Source organism: Podarcis pityusensis, assembly GCF_964106645.2.
Source record: "Podarcis pityusensis genome assembly, chromosome: 15".
In the NCBI taxonomy this organism is placed as follows: domain Eukaryota; kingdom Metazoa; phylum Chordata; class Lepidosauria; order Squamata; family Lacertidae; genus Podarcis; species Podarcis pityusensis.
The window spans coordinates 24785426-24799646 of NC_138040.1; the positions used below are offsets into that span (position 1 = coordinate 24785426).

The 14221-nt window shown below is 48.0% G+C and overlaps 1 protein-coding gene across 6 annotated transcripts in view; it reads left to right on the forward strand.

The window, feature by feature from the left end:
- Nucleotides 1-14221, forward strand: part of USP2 (ubiquitin specific peptidase 2) — a 77312-nt gene that overhangs the window by 5696 nt on the left and 57395 nt on the right. For 3 of the 6 annotated variants that reach the window (XM_080983527.1, XM_080983528.1, XM_080983529.1), the window contains one exon: nt 6017-6100. The exons of the other annotated variants lie outside the window; for them this stretch is intronic. The gene's annotated coding sequence lies outside the window, so the exon portion shown is untranslated. The remainder of the gene's footprint in view (nt 1-6016; nt 6101-14221) is intronic. 6 annotated transcript variants of the gene reach the window in all.

Here is a 14221-nt window from a genome sequence, read left to right on the forward strand (position 1 = left end):
ACAGTCATGAAACCGATATCACGATATGGGCTTCAAACTGGTTTTGGACGATATATCGCCCAGCCCTAGTTCTCATACACTGTTGGGACTACAACTCCCATCATCCCCAGCCAGTTTAGCTAGTGGTAGGGATGATGGGAGTTGTAGTCCAACAATATCCAGGGACCTGGGGTTGAAAGTCACTGGATAGTTGCTGGTGCCTATCAGGATCACTATGGCAGAAGGCAAGAAGGCCAAGAGAAGCTGAAGCCAGAGCCAATATTACCATTTACTCTGACTCTTGTGTTTGAAGCTGTGTACGCATAACTTTGGCCACAATCCACCTCATCCTGTAGTTTCTTGAGAAAGGCTGCTGATTGATGTGTTGCCTCTCAAACCAGCCTCCATCCAATCTGAAAACATACCGTAAACTGCGGTTGAGATGAAGCATGCGCAGGTGAAACAGCCATTGCGCATGAGCAGCAGGCAGCTTCACTGAATCGGAATTTGGGTGGGGTGTGGGATGTTTCACGGGAAACGAATCGGGTCATGTGCATCGAGTGAAGACACCCCCGCCCCCAGTGTGTACAGTGATCTACAAATGCAATGTGAAACACAGCCTAGTTTTGTTCCCATCCTCCTCCTCACTAGGAGAACATTGAGGCTCAGGTGGAGGAAGGTGACAGCCAGATTGGCTGTAAGGAAGCAGCTGAGGACAGACTGAGGTTGGTAGGGCAAGTGCCCCATTTGCCCTAATGGACCAGCCAAGATTGCTGGTAGACGATACCAGTTGGGCAAATGCAGTATAAGGCATTTTCCTATGCCAGCTCTCCATCTTGTGTTGGGCAAACCATCTCGTTGTCCTTCCCCCTTCAGTTGATCCCAGCTCCAGTCTTTGCCACTTGGCCCTAGGCCCCTCTCCTAGTGCACAGAAACCTACTTTTAATGCCAGCCCTAGAGTGTATGCCATGACTATAAAGGTCTATAGCATGCTCTCCTTGGAGTGTACTCTAGGCATGTGCAGAGTGCTGTGTGCTGGCCCAAGTTGTCTTGAGCTTGGCGGCAAGGTTTTCCATTGCTGGGGTTTCATCGCCGTCCTTTGCAGAGAGCTAGGCCCAGAGTCAGTTCTATAGCAGTTCAACTGTCATGGCTTCTCCCAGAGGATCCTGGGAACTGTGGTTTGCTGAGGGCGCGGAGAATTCTATTAGCAATCCTTTGCTCCACAAACTCGCACACAGGCTGGAGGTTTTGTTTTGTTTTTTGGACTACAACTCCCACGAGCCCCAGCCAGCACAGACATTTGTCAATTGGGAGTCATAACATCTTCTGGAATATATATTCCTGCATCGTCCTCCGAAACAGGGTTCTCAGTGCAGCTAAGAGTCAATATCACGATGGCAGTGAACAATATTAAACAAATAAATCAACATCATTCCCGCTGCAACAGCACAAATGGTAAACAGCAGCAAAAGCAGGGTTTGTTTGAGAGTCTTCCCAATCCTTCACCTCCCCTCACCTCATCCAGTTTTTATCCTGCAGGCTTCTAAAGTCTGTAATGACTTCTATCTGCGAGAGAGTCCACTTGAACTTCAAACCCAGATGTGGGGAACATTTGACTCTCCAGATTGTGCTGCACTACAACTCCCATCATCCCTGGGAAGACTGATGGGAGTTGTAGTCCAGCAACAACAGCTGGAGGACCAAAGGTCCCCTGCACCTGTTCTAACCCCACTTACCTGAGAGTAAGCCTCGTTGAATTCAATAGGACTAAGTAGACGTGAAGTTAAAGCCAGAATCAGATTCGTCTGGGCGCTACAATTTGTAGAGCAATTGAACAATCCAGTCCCTCTTCCCAAGGAACTCTGGCAACTGTAGCTCTACAAGGGAAATAGAAGAATCCTGACAACTCCAAGCACCCTTAAACAGTTTTCAGTGCCCTTTGGGGGAAGCCGCAGCTGTTTAAAGTGGTATGATCCTGTTATAGTGCTGGTGAGGCCTCAGTTGCCATCCTTGTGGGCTTTTGTATATGGAATTGGGGAAGGAATCATCCTTTGGTCCTCAAGCAACAAAATGTCTTGGGTTGGCCCTGACTAGCGTACCTCAGGGAGCCCTGTGTCCCTGTTACCTGAGTGTAAGCCAATGTAGACAGGTGAAATGGCATAGGGCGAGTTAACTCTTACCCTGTACAGCCTCCCCCCCCCCCATGGGGTAAATAGCAGCTTCAAGGTTAGGGGTGTAAATGTTTAGATTAGGGAAACTGCACTAGGGGGAAAGGAATAAACTTCCTCCAGCCCCTATTGCTGCCCCATCCAAATCGGGGCCTGCCTCTGCAGCTGTTTTTCACTAAAAATAGCCACTAAGGGAGATCCGATAGTGGATCTCCTGCTTCTTGTGGAGTTCAGCCCTAAATATCTGGTTCAAAACAGCAACAGGTCAAAAGGTTGCGAGGGTTGTTGTTGTTGCTGCAAAACAGCCACGCCAGTACAACAACAGCGCTCCTGACTGGAGGGCCTCCGAGAAAACCCTCCAGGCTGTTATGGAAAAGAGAAAGGGGGAAGAAAACAGCCTATTCTCTGATCACAGAGGACGGAAAACATCTTGAAGGTTTTCTTTCACTCTTCATCCTTCTCCCTCACCCTCAGTGGCCTTTTCGACGATTGACCCCTTTGCTGGGACACTTAATTATAGGGGACAGCCACCAAGGCGTGATCTGTGACGCTTGAGTCACAGCTGAGGCGAAAACTCCCATCCAGAGGAATCAGGAAGAGTTGAAAGAGCCCGAAAGTGGCTAGCTTTGCATTTTCAGCAACTGGCTAGATTATTTCTTCTTTTTCTTTATTTTTATTTTTTGTAGCATAATGACCACTTACTAACAACCCAAAGGTGCAGTGGCAGGGTATTCATTACACCCTACTCTATACAAAGCAAGCCAAAAATAATAAGAGGAAGGAGTAGTAACACTCCATTATAATTCAAGACATCCATATTCCCCATCAGGTGTACTGTACCTGGTGAATGCTGGGCATCTTAAGTCCGAAGCATAAGAAATAAAATCCCACCAGGTGACTTAGAAGCATTCTGGGTTCTTCATCCCTCTGGAGACCTGCAATTTATGTGTTATTTTCCTCCACAATAGCCAGAGTCCACAAGTTCTTATAACACAAAGACAAATGCAGATTTTTCAAGGTTTTCCAATCCTGGGCTACTGAAATCCTAGCTGCGGCTAGCATCCATGCCAGAAGTTCTTGAGAGCAACCAAGCTTTCATGTTATCAGTCTACATATTCAGTAGTAACAGTTGTAGGGGAAAACAATGAGTTAAAAACAAAAACCAAATGCACACACATATCACGTTTCTGGTCCTTTTACTTGGGAGCCGTAGGAAAGGTGGGATTCTGTTCAATAATAAGCAATAGTTTAGAGTTGCTTTAAACCTGTAGTTGTGAACTGGTAGCCCATTGGTCTCAACCAGCATGGCCAAATAGTCAAGGATGATGGGAATTGTAGTCAAGCAACATTTAAGTAGAATAATAAATAGCTGCTGTTCATGATGGTTTCCAAGGTGGTTATGCCTCCCTCTCAAATAAAGCAAAGGAAGTTACTAGTCCTCAAGGGTTAACCTGCCCTCAAGTACCTGTTTAAGTCAACAGTCTGTGTTGATGGTCTGAAGCATTCAAAAGATCACCCTCTTCCTGTTCACAGCAGTGTTTCCAAAAAAATAGATCCCTTTCCCCGCTTTTTTTCTAGAAAGCCTGGTAGCTGAAGATGATAGTTACTTAGCAGAGGCTAATGGTGTAATGCAGCGATGTTGAAACACTATTATTACTTATTTCATAGCAGAGCCAGTGATGCAATCTTCCATGTCGCTGTTTGCCACTCCTCTGCATGACAAAAAAAAAAGCGCCTTTCTCAGAGATACACCCATCAAACAGGTTGTTAAGCAGAGGGACAGGGGGTTATATTAGCATGCATGGCTGAGGGGTTCAAGTACCACTTCCCTTAAAGAAGAAACACAAAAGCTCCCCAGGTCCTATTATTATTACCAATCAAAATGTCAGAATATAGCAAGCAAGCTTCTGAGTCCACCAGAACTCTTCATCAGGCTGTTAAACAAGGTTGGGACCAGGGGTGCAGTGGGAGCGTAAACATGCTGACCATATTGAAGCTCTGATGTCTGCACCTGCCAAAAACCTATTCTTCCTGCATAGTCTTAGAAGGTGGGCAGCTGTTTGTGGTTGTCAGTAAGAACGTCTGCACAGCAAAATGCACCATTACACAACTGGGAGAGGCGACCACGGGGGCCTATTCAAGTCTGGGTTAAGCTTAAAACCAATGGCTTAGTCTTGAAATCCCGAGTGAGTTGTTCAGAGGCATTGCTGAGAACCTTGTACGACAAAGAACGCTTTTATTCATTGCATTCTCCAAAGAGCTTGGGGTGGTGTACATGGTTCTGCCACTCCTTACTTAACCCCAACAACAGCCCTGTGAGGTAGGTTAGGCTGGGAGGCAGCCACTGGCCCCTTAAGGTCACCCCTTAAGCTTCATGGCTGTGTAGGGATTTGAACCTTGGTCCCCCAGGTTCCAAGGGACGTGGGTGGCGCTTTGGTTAAACCACAGAGCCTAGGACTTGCCGATCAGAAGGTTGGCGGTTCGAATCCCTGCGGCGGGGAGAGCTCCCGTTCCTTGGTCCCTGCTCCTGCCAACCTAGCAGTTCAAAAGCATGTCAAAGTGCAAGTAGATAAATAGGTACCGCTCCGGCGGGAAGGTAAACGGCGTTTCCGTGCGCTGCTCTGGTTCGCCAGAAGCGGCTTAGTCATGCTGGCCACATGACCCGGAAGCTATACACTGGTTCTCTTGGCCAATAAAGTGAGATGAGCGCCGCAACCTCAGAGTCGGCCACAACTGGACCTAATGGTCAGGGGTCCCTTTACCTTTACCCCCAGGTTCCAGTCCGACATTTTAACCACTACACCACATGGGAACACGAACGTAAGGGTAGCCGTCAAATCCAGCATCCTGTTTTCATGGTGGCCAACCAGATGGGAAACCTGCGAACAGGACCTGAGCACAACAGCTGTGTAGCTGACGTCACCCAGTGCTGGGGAAAAGGCCTTTCTAAGATTCTAGTCCTCATTGTAGTCATTGATTGAATAAGGAATGTAAGAAGCTGCCATGGGCCAAGTCCACCTAGCTCAGTATTCTCTACAGCGACTGGCAGTAGCTGCCCAAAGTTTAAAGCAGGGCTGTTGTTTTCCTAGCCATGCCTGGAGATTCCAGAAATTGAACTTTGTGTTGTACCGCTGAGCTACAGCACTTCCCAACAGTTACATAAGCATGGTGCTGATAACACCGAGGTCGCGGGTTCGGTTCCCATATGGGACAGCTTCATTGCAGGGGGTTGGACTAAATGATTGCCAAGATCCCTTCCGAACTCTACAATTCTTTGATTTTAAAACAAGCCCTGCTGGGTCAGGCCAAAGGGAGCCAGTCTGGTCCAGCTCCCTGTTCTTACAGTGGCCAGGCAGATGCCCCCTAAGCACTCCTTTGGTTTCCAGCAACCGGTCTTCAGAATCACATTGCCTCCAATGGTGGAAGGCAATGGAGTCTATACCTGTTGAGTCGCTCTTGGCTTCCCCTCCCTCCTAATGGGCTACAGGAGTTGCAAGCCGGCCACTCCCCTTTGAGCGCCTCCCGAATCCTCGCCTCTGCAGTGTGGGAATGATGATTGCATACCTGGCCGGGGTGAACCGCAACACCTCCCAAGCCCTTTGAAGCCATTAGGTGAGGAGGCGCTCCAAAAATGTGGCAGGCATCCTTGATCCTGGTGACGCCTGGGAGAGAGAGAGAGAGAGAGAGAGAGAGAGGGAGAGAAGAAGCCACGCCAAGTCCAGGAAATGGCCCGAGTTCCCTCTTCCACCCCCAGGGACTTTCTCAGTATTGCCACGCTCTCCCTCCTGCCATTTGCAGTTCCCACGGGATGCAGGTGTGTGTCTGCGTGTGTGTGTCTCATCTGCTGTCTCCTTCCCTCCTTCCTGCAGCCGGAGCAGCCACAATGGTATGATGCTAAGTTGCTTCTAACATCACAGGGAACGAAGCTCTCATAGACGTGGCAGTCACAGACGGTAAGCGTCCCACGGGGAGGGTTTGGGGCCAGGTGCTGGGCTTTTAGGATGGGCTTTCTCTGTTCTCGTGGGCGAAGGTTTCGTGCACCTTTAAAGCGCATTCGAAGTGCTTTGCTTCTGTCAAATAATTCCAGGCACTGTGGTTTGTTAAGGGCAGCTGGGAATCGGAACTCTGTGAAGGGAACTACAAGGGCCCAGAATTCTTCGAGGGGGGCATGTGCTTTAAATACAGTGGTACCTCGGGTTAAGTACTTAATTCGTTCTGGAGGTCTGTTCTTAACCTGAAACTGTTCTTAACCTGAAGCACCACTTTAGCTAATGGGGCCTCCCGCTGCTGCTGCGCCGCCGGAGCACGATTTCTGTTCTCATCCTGAAGCAAAGTTCTTAACCCGAGGTAATATTTCTGGGTTAGCAGAGTCTGTAACCTGAAGTGTATGTAACCTGAAGCGTATGTAACCCGAGGTACCACTGTATGCTGGATATGCAGCCATTGACTGCTGTGAGGGTGTCCTAGGGAGCACATAGACCAGGCATAGGCAAACTCAGCCCTGCAGATGTTTTGGGACTACAACTCCCATAATCCCTGACCACTGGTCCTGTTAGCTAGGGATGATGGGAGTTGTAGTCCCAAAACATCTGGAGGGCCGAGTGTGCCTATGCCTGACATAGACTGAGGCTGTGTATATATTAAAGCACATTCTTTCCCCTCAGAGAATCCTGGGAATTGCAGTTTATTAAGGGTGCTGGGAATCAGCTCTGTGAGGTGAAAACTACAGTTCCCAAGATTCTTTGGAAGCTGCTTTAAAAGTATGGCATGTACTGAGGAATTTGAGGTGCTTCCGGACCGTCACTTTTTTTGGGAGGTGGGATTTAATCACATACTGGAAAACTGAAGTTTCACAGCTATATAGTAAGCCCACAACTTACGCAAGTTTAATTTGCACACTTTCAGCTCTATGCATGGGGCAAAGTATTATAAAAAATTAAAGGAGCAGGGTTCTGAGGAAAAAGACTTCGGCAACCCCATCTGCCATTGCATGTAATGTATTTTGACTATACACGATTTTGGCTTTAGGTGTGATCCCTGGAATGTTACCCCCACATAAGCTGCAGGCTTCCTGTATTATTATTATTATTAATTAATTAATTAATTAATTAATTTAAAAAATCCAAAAAGGAAACAAAAACAAATACAATGCAAACTAAGTTAAAGGGACCCCGACCATTAGGTCCAGTCACGGACGACTCTGGGGTTGCGGCGCTCATATCGCTTTATTGGCCGAGGGAGCCGGCGTACAGCTTCCGGGTCATGTGGCCGGCATGACTAAGCCGCTTCTGGCAAATCAGAGCAGCGCACGGAAACGCCGTTTACCTTCCCGCCGGAGCGGTACCTATTTATCTACTTGCATTTTGTGCTTTCGAATTGCTAAATCACACTAAATCAAGATAATGTATCCTAGGCATAGTTGTGCAGTTTTAGCTGCCTGCACAGCTGCTTTCCCAAAAGATTGGGCCTTTTTGAGATTTAGAAAGTAGTGGTGAGATGCACTAGAAAGTGTGAGGGGCCTGTTGCTTTGATGCAACATCATTTGACCTCCCTACAAAACGAGTGCTGGTTAAATAACTGAGGTCACCTAATCTCTCTGCAAGTAAATTGGACTGAACTCTCAATAAATGGATCACATAGGGGCCATCGTGGAACATAGCAAGTCTGAAGTCATGCATTCAGACCACCTAGGGCTGCATAAACACCACCTCCTTCACCCCAAGAACCCTGGGAACTGTAGGGTCTCGGAACTGTAGCTTTGTGGTTGCTAAACTAAAGTTACAGAATTATAGAGTTGGAAAGGGACCCTGAGTGTCATCCAGGCCAACCCCTTTGCAATGCAGGAATCTCAACTAAAGCATCCATGGCCAAAGACCATCCAACCTCTGTTTAAAAAACCTTCAAGGAAGGAGAGTCCACAACCTCCCAAGGGAGTCTGTTCCACTGTACCATCAGAAAGTTCTTCTTGGTGCTCAGCTGGAATCTCCTTTTTTGTAACTTGAAGCATTGGTTCAGGTCCTACCCTTCTGAGCAGGAGGAAACAAGCTTGTTCCATCTTCCATGTGACAGCCCTTGAGATATGTGAAGATGGCTATCATATCTCCTCTCAGTCTCCTCTTTTCCAAGGCTAAACATACTCAGCTCCCTCAACCGTTCCTCATAAGGCTTGGTTTCCAGACCTTTCTTCAGGATTCTTGTGGAGACCATACTTTTGTAGAATCATAGAACTGTAGAGTTGGAAGGGATGCCAAGGGACATCCAGTCCAGATCCCTGCAATGCAGGAACCACAACTTTAAATACGGTCTACCTTGGTTTTCGAATTTAATCCATTCCAGGAGTCCGTTCAACTCCCGGAACAGTTCGAAAACCAAGGCGCAGCTTCCGCATCCTGCAGCCAATCGGAAGCCGTGCCGGACATTTGGCTTCCAAAATTGTTTCAAAAACCGGAACAATCACTTCCGGTTTTCGATCATTCCGGAGCCAAAACATTCAAGTTCAAAGGCATTCAGCTTCCGAGGTTCCACTGTACCCTTTAAATGTTTGGTGTGGGTGCAGCCCAACTCAGTGCTGTCTGCACCAGCCTTTACCTATGTGTACCCTCTGCATAGGCAAAAGGTACTCCATGGTGGCCACCAGTGACCTTCTGCCGGTTGAAACCGGGGTCATAGCTAGGATTTGCCAGAGAGTCAATCCAGGACTTTTTGCAAGCAGAACGTGCATGTATCCCTGAGCTCCAGCTCTTCCTTGGGACACCTGTGCGTTTTTATTTTTGAGCAGTGGCTGAGCAACTGCCTTTCTTTTCCATTTATTTATTTATTCATTTGTTTGTTTATTTATTTATTCAACCCTGTAAGAAAGAGCCACAGGGGTGCTTTTCTGGCCACGTGCGGTCATGTGCGCACAACCACACGAAAGAGCTCTGGGCTTTCTTGTTACACAAAACTAAACATATGATTTCACTGGAATCACTTAAGATAGTGACGCGCCGGCGTTGAGCTCTGAGGTGTCGACTCGGCTGCGCGTGCCAAATTCCATCCCACTTAATTATATCCTGCCTTGGCAATTCTCCTGGCAAAACCTGTTCTCATTCTACTGCTAACGATCGGTTAGAGCGTGTTCCACCCCAGAAGCAGCTGCCTTTCAGAGCTAGGAAAGAAGACATGACCCCCAGCGACACAAACGGTAATTTATATCCTTGCAGGCCCTTTTTTTCCCCTTGCCAGGGCCAGCCTGTTGACTGCAGGAGGGCAGTGGCAGGCGAGGGTGTGGATGTCTGTGTCTGGTTAAGACAAATTTATCTCTTTGAGAGTTGAGCGGGCGATGTTCCAGAGCGAGAGGTCCAAAATGTTGCAGAGGTAAAAGGTCTCAAAGAGACCTTGGATTTTGGCAGGATAGATGTGCTGAGCATTGTTTGGACCCACAAAGGATTTCTGTCCTGTTGGAAGAGCTCCCTCCCTCCTTCCTTTGATGATGGCTGAGGGCACCTGCCTACATCACTGCAGCACCCACGGGTGGGTTGCATGATGCCGTTTCAGACTTGAGTTGTTCAGTTGAAACTTTGTGCACTGGCAGGGCCGTGCAGTCCTCAGGTGGAGTTGCAGGACTCGAGGTAGCACGAGACTTTTTCAGGTTGGGCCTCTATGGCCAAATGGGGCCTGCTTGGAGTGAACAGTGATTGGTAGCCTGGAGATGACTCTGCAGGATGAAGTGATGGTTGTGTTCTGTGGCATCTGTAGTGTTCTAGCCACGGCGTTGCGGTTTGTTCCTATGGTGGTTTTCCAGTGGCCCACAAAGTTTCTGGAACAATCCAGAACTAACTCCGTTGGCCAAGGTCTTGTGTAGATACGCTGCCGTGCTAAAACTTGTTACGAAGCTTCAGCGTGGCAAGTGAACATGAGAATCCAACTTTGATGCACTTGGAGATGAGATAATTTAGGCCCCATCTGTGTTGCAGGTTCAAAGCAGGATTCTGCCACTTTACACAGGCAAAGAATCCTGGGAACTGCGGTTTGCCTCGGGTGCTGAGAGTTGCTGGGAGACCCCCTTTTCCCATCGCAGAACTATAGTTCCCAGAGTTCCCTGGGATTGTTCCCTGAGTAAGAGGGATTGACCATTAAAATGCTCCAGGAATTGTAGCTCTGCGAGAATTGAGGACTCCTAACAACTCCCAGGGCCCTTAGCAAACTGCAGTCCCCAGGAGTTTTAGGGGGAAGCTGTGACTGTTTGAAGTGCCATGGTGCTGGTTTAAATGTATAGAGCATATTAGGCCTTAGGTGAGCCTGGGAGGCTGTGGTGCCTTTGCTCCTGATTTCTCTCTGCATGGAGTTTCCCAGGTTGTCTTTCCAGTCTGTGGTGTTCCGCATACTTTCACTCAGGTGGCAAGCAACCCACTTAGATATTATTGAAATACTGAGCGGTATATAAATGCTTTAAAAGGTCTAAGAAATCAGCAGAGACAGCAAACAGATCCCCCATTTTAAGGTGTTTTCAGAAGAGAGGGGCTGTAAAGGAGGAGGAGAATGGGACTTCTGTACCTTCTGTTTAAAGATACTTGTGTAGAAGAGGGGATTCTGCGCAAAAGTGGGGTGGAAAGAGCTGGAAAAGGTTTGTTAAGGGTGCTGAGAGTTGTTAAAATGCCCCTATTCCCCCCCCCCCCCGCCCACAGAGCTACTGTTCCCGGAGTGGTTTAGCAATCAATCCCCCTTCCCATGGAATTCTGGGAGCTGTAGCTCTGTGAGGAGAATAGGGGCATTTTAACAACTCTTGCCATAAAGTTCCCAGGATTCTTTGGGGGAAGCCATGGCTGTTTAAAGGTAGAAAAATGCTAAGTAAACCAGTCTCTTAAGCTTAAGCCAAGAAAGAGCATAGCTGTCAACCATCCCTTATTTGGCGGGAAACTCCCTTATCCCAGCGCCGTGTCCCGCTGCTGTCCCTTATTGATGATGTCCCTTAAATTTCCCGGGTTTCAAAGGAAGTACCTCCTCTCCCTCCCTCCCTCCTTGCAAACCAGGGAGGAGGGAGGCTCCAACTATGTTGCTTGGCTGCGTTGCTCGCCCAATAAGGAGTCTAAGAACGACTGGGGGGGTGAAGCTTGCGTGCCTTGTGCCGATCAAATTGACCGCGTTGCCTGGGGACTCGCCTTTGCTCAGCACTTCCCAGCGGAGAGGTGACGGTGGTTTTCCTTGCTGCATCCCCTTTGCCGGGTTGCTGCGCTGTGGGAACCACCGCTTGAGGCTTCGTTTGGCTGCTGGCTGGGCTTTCTGCCTTTGGCTCGGAGGGGCTCAGAAGTTTAACATACCTGTGCCCGGAAAATCCCTTATTTTGGCTGCTGATCCCTTTTTTTCAAGGCTGCTGGTCCCTTATTTTCAAATCTGTAAGTTGACAGCTATGAGCAAGAGTGTTCTCTTTAAGATTGAATATCAATATACGTATCAAGAGATTAGACCACTGAAGAAGCCCGGAAAACTATCTTGGGAGTGTGCTACCTGCAAGACCCAGTAAAAGGGCCCCATCAGGGGCGAACAGCGGCCTCTTGATTACTTGGACTGACAGGGCGAAACAGGTGCAAAACGCCAGCACCCTGTCTACAACTTCATTAACATCCATCTCCAACTCCACTAGCATCTCTCAGTATTGTGAATAACACCGAACTTACCTTTTGTTGGTATCTTCATGAACTTACCTAAAAGACTGAGTTAAGCATTTGAAAAATCTATTGAAACCAGACATTATAAGTTCATCTTAGGCTGGGTAGTTCTCAAGTCTCTGTGGCTTTGTTTAATGTTTTGTGTTTTTCTCAGAAGGTTGATAAAGAATGTTTAATTTATTATTCTGTGTATATTAATCGCCAACGTGTTTAATGAGTCGCACTATGGCTGTTTAAAGGGGCATGAGGCTGCAGGTGAGGCCTAGGTGAAGACAGAGCCAACAAATCCTAGTTTTGTCCCCATCTTCCTCTCTGCCGAGTTCTGCAAGGGGAAACCCTGAGATTCAGGAGGGAGAGGAGGAAGGTGGCAGGCAGTACCAACCCCTGCATGGGTTGTAAGTAAAGAAGCAGGCAGATTGGGGGTCAGCCAAGGCCAGTTGGTGAGGCACTGCCCCATATCCTCTAAGGGGCCGGCCTCCACTGCCCAGCAGTACTCTCTGGAAGGGAGTTTGCAAGCCCCAAAGCCATGCAGCTGGTTCCTCTCCCCAGAGCACATTTCCCTCGGCCGCCTGTTTGCCTCCTGCCTGGCTCCTAGCCATGGGCGGCCGGCCAAGCCCAGAGTTTACGCTGGGCATCTTGAAAGGCCTTTGAAAAAGAGGGCTGTTTCCCCAGCAACCAGCGACTCTCAACCCTGCGAGAGCTGTCCAACTCGAAAGTAAAAAAGGAAGGAGAAGTTGGGAGGGAGACACCAACAGGCGGCTAGCCTTGGAGAAACGCCAGGGCAAACCGTAAGGACACCCCCTCTGGCCACCCCAAAGTTTCCTGCTTCCCCCTGGGGGAGCGGTTGGTGCTTCTGGGCTCAAGGGGTGTAGCAGAACAGCAACTGCCCCTCAAGTTGACCAGACTATTTCCCTCCCCCCCAAAAAACCCTCTCAGCGTGTCTGTTTGGGACGACGACAGCGTCTTTCTCCTCCTCATTGGAGAGCCAAGTCCCACTAAGGTACGTAAGACTTGGGAAGTCTTTCTCCTCTGTGCAGCTGCAAGTTTGGGGCCATGGCTCCCACCTGTGGCTCTTAGTGGTGGGATCCGATGAAGCCACCATTTAAAGCCCCGCTTGAGCACTTGCGCACTTGACCCGTTGCAGACGGATGTTTTTATTTTTTGTACACTTGCCGCTTTTATCCCTTTAGCTGCCGAAGGAAAGGGCTCCTGTCTGCTTGGACTTTATTCGCTTCAGCTCAAGAGAGCTGTAACCCTAGAGGCAGCTGCGCCGTCGGGGCAAGACTTCGGGGCAGAAGGACAGGACCCCACTGAAAGGAATGAGCAGGAGAGCTCCCCCCAACCCAACCCAACCCCCCCAAAACTGAGCCAGCCTGGCTTTGCCACGCTTTGAAATGAGTGAAGTAATCAGCATTGGCTGTGTACACAGTGTACATTGAAAGCGCTTTACGCCTCTCTCCTAAACAAAAAAAATGAATGCTGGCAACTTAAGTTTTCCCATCACAGAACTACAGTTCCCAGCACTCACTATGGTTCCCGGGGAGTTGAGGGATAGGAATGTGCTATAAGTATGTTTATGGTATGTACATAGCCTATGTTGATTAATTCACTGACGTCAAAGTGTGGAAAGCCAGCTTTGCCAATTATCATCTTAACAAAACCCCTTTGGGTTGTATTCAGCATTTGTCATGTGTACTCCATGTAGGCCTATTGAAATTAATGGACATGACCAATTTAAGTCATTTAATTTTAGTAGTTCTACTCTGAGTATGATTAATGTTGAATGCAACTCATTAAGTCCAGGTTCTAAAATTACCTAATTGCACTGCTGCTGCTGCTGTGGTGTTTGTGACGTCTTTTGCAGGGCAGGGTTGAGAGGAGGCTTTTGGTTTCACTTTCTGAATGATGAGGGAAAGGCACTCTGCACATGCTCTGGGATAATTTTGCCTCTTGCAGTTCTTCAGTTAAAAGCCATGTCCCAAACCAAAGCTGAGTCAAATTATTGTTGTTGTTGTTATTATTATTATTATTGAAATCTGTTAGATCATCTGCCTAAAACCAAGCAGTATTGTGGAAAGTTGTGGGGTTTCGTGCAACCTAAATATCTCCCCACTCTGCCACTTTATTCTGCTGTAGCTTATATCAATTTCTTTTAAAAAAAGAGAAAAGTTTGCAAACACAGCTGTGTTCCCTTGTGCCAAAGCCTTATTCCTAATTTTTAAAAGTTGTGTTTTCTTCCCATTTTACACATGTGAAACTGAGACTGAGCCATCTTGTTAATGGATAACTTGTTTTAGTGCATTTCCTCACTCAAAGAATTATGGGCCCTGTAGTTTGGGAAGGGTTGCTGGGAACTGTAACTCTGTGAGGGCTAGACTACAGTTCCCAGAATCCTTTGAGGGAAAGAATGCGCCTCAGGTGTGCTTC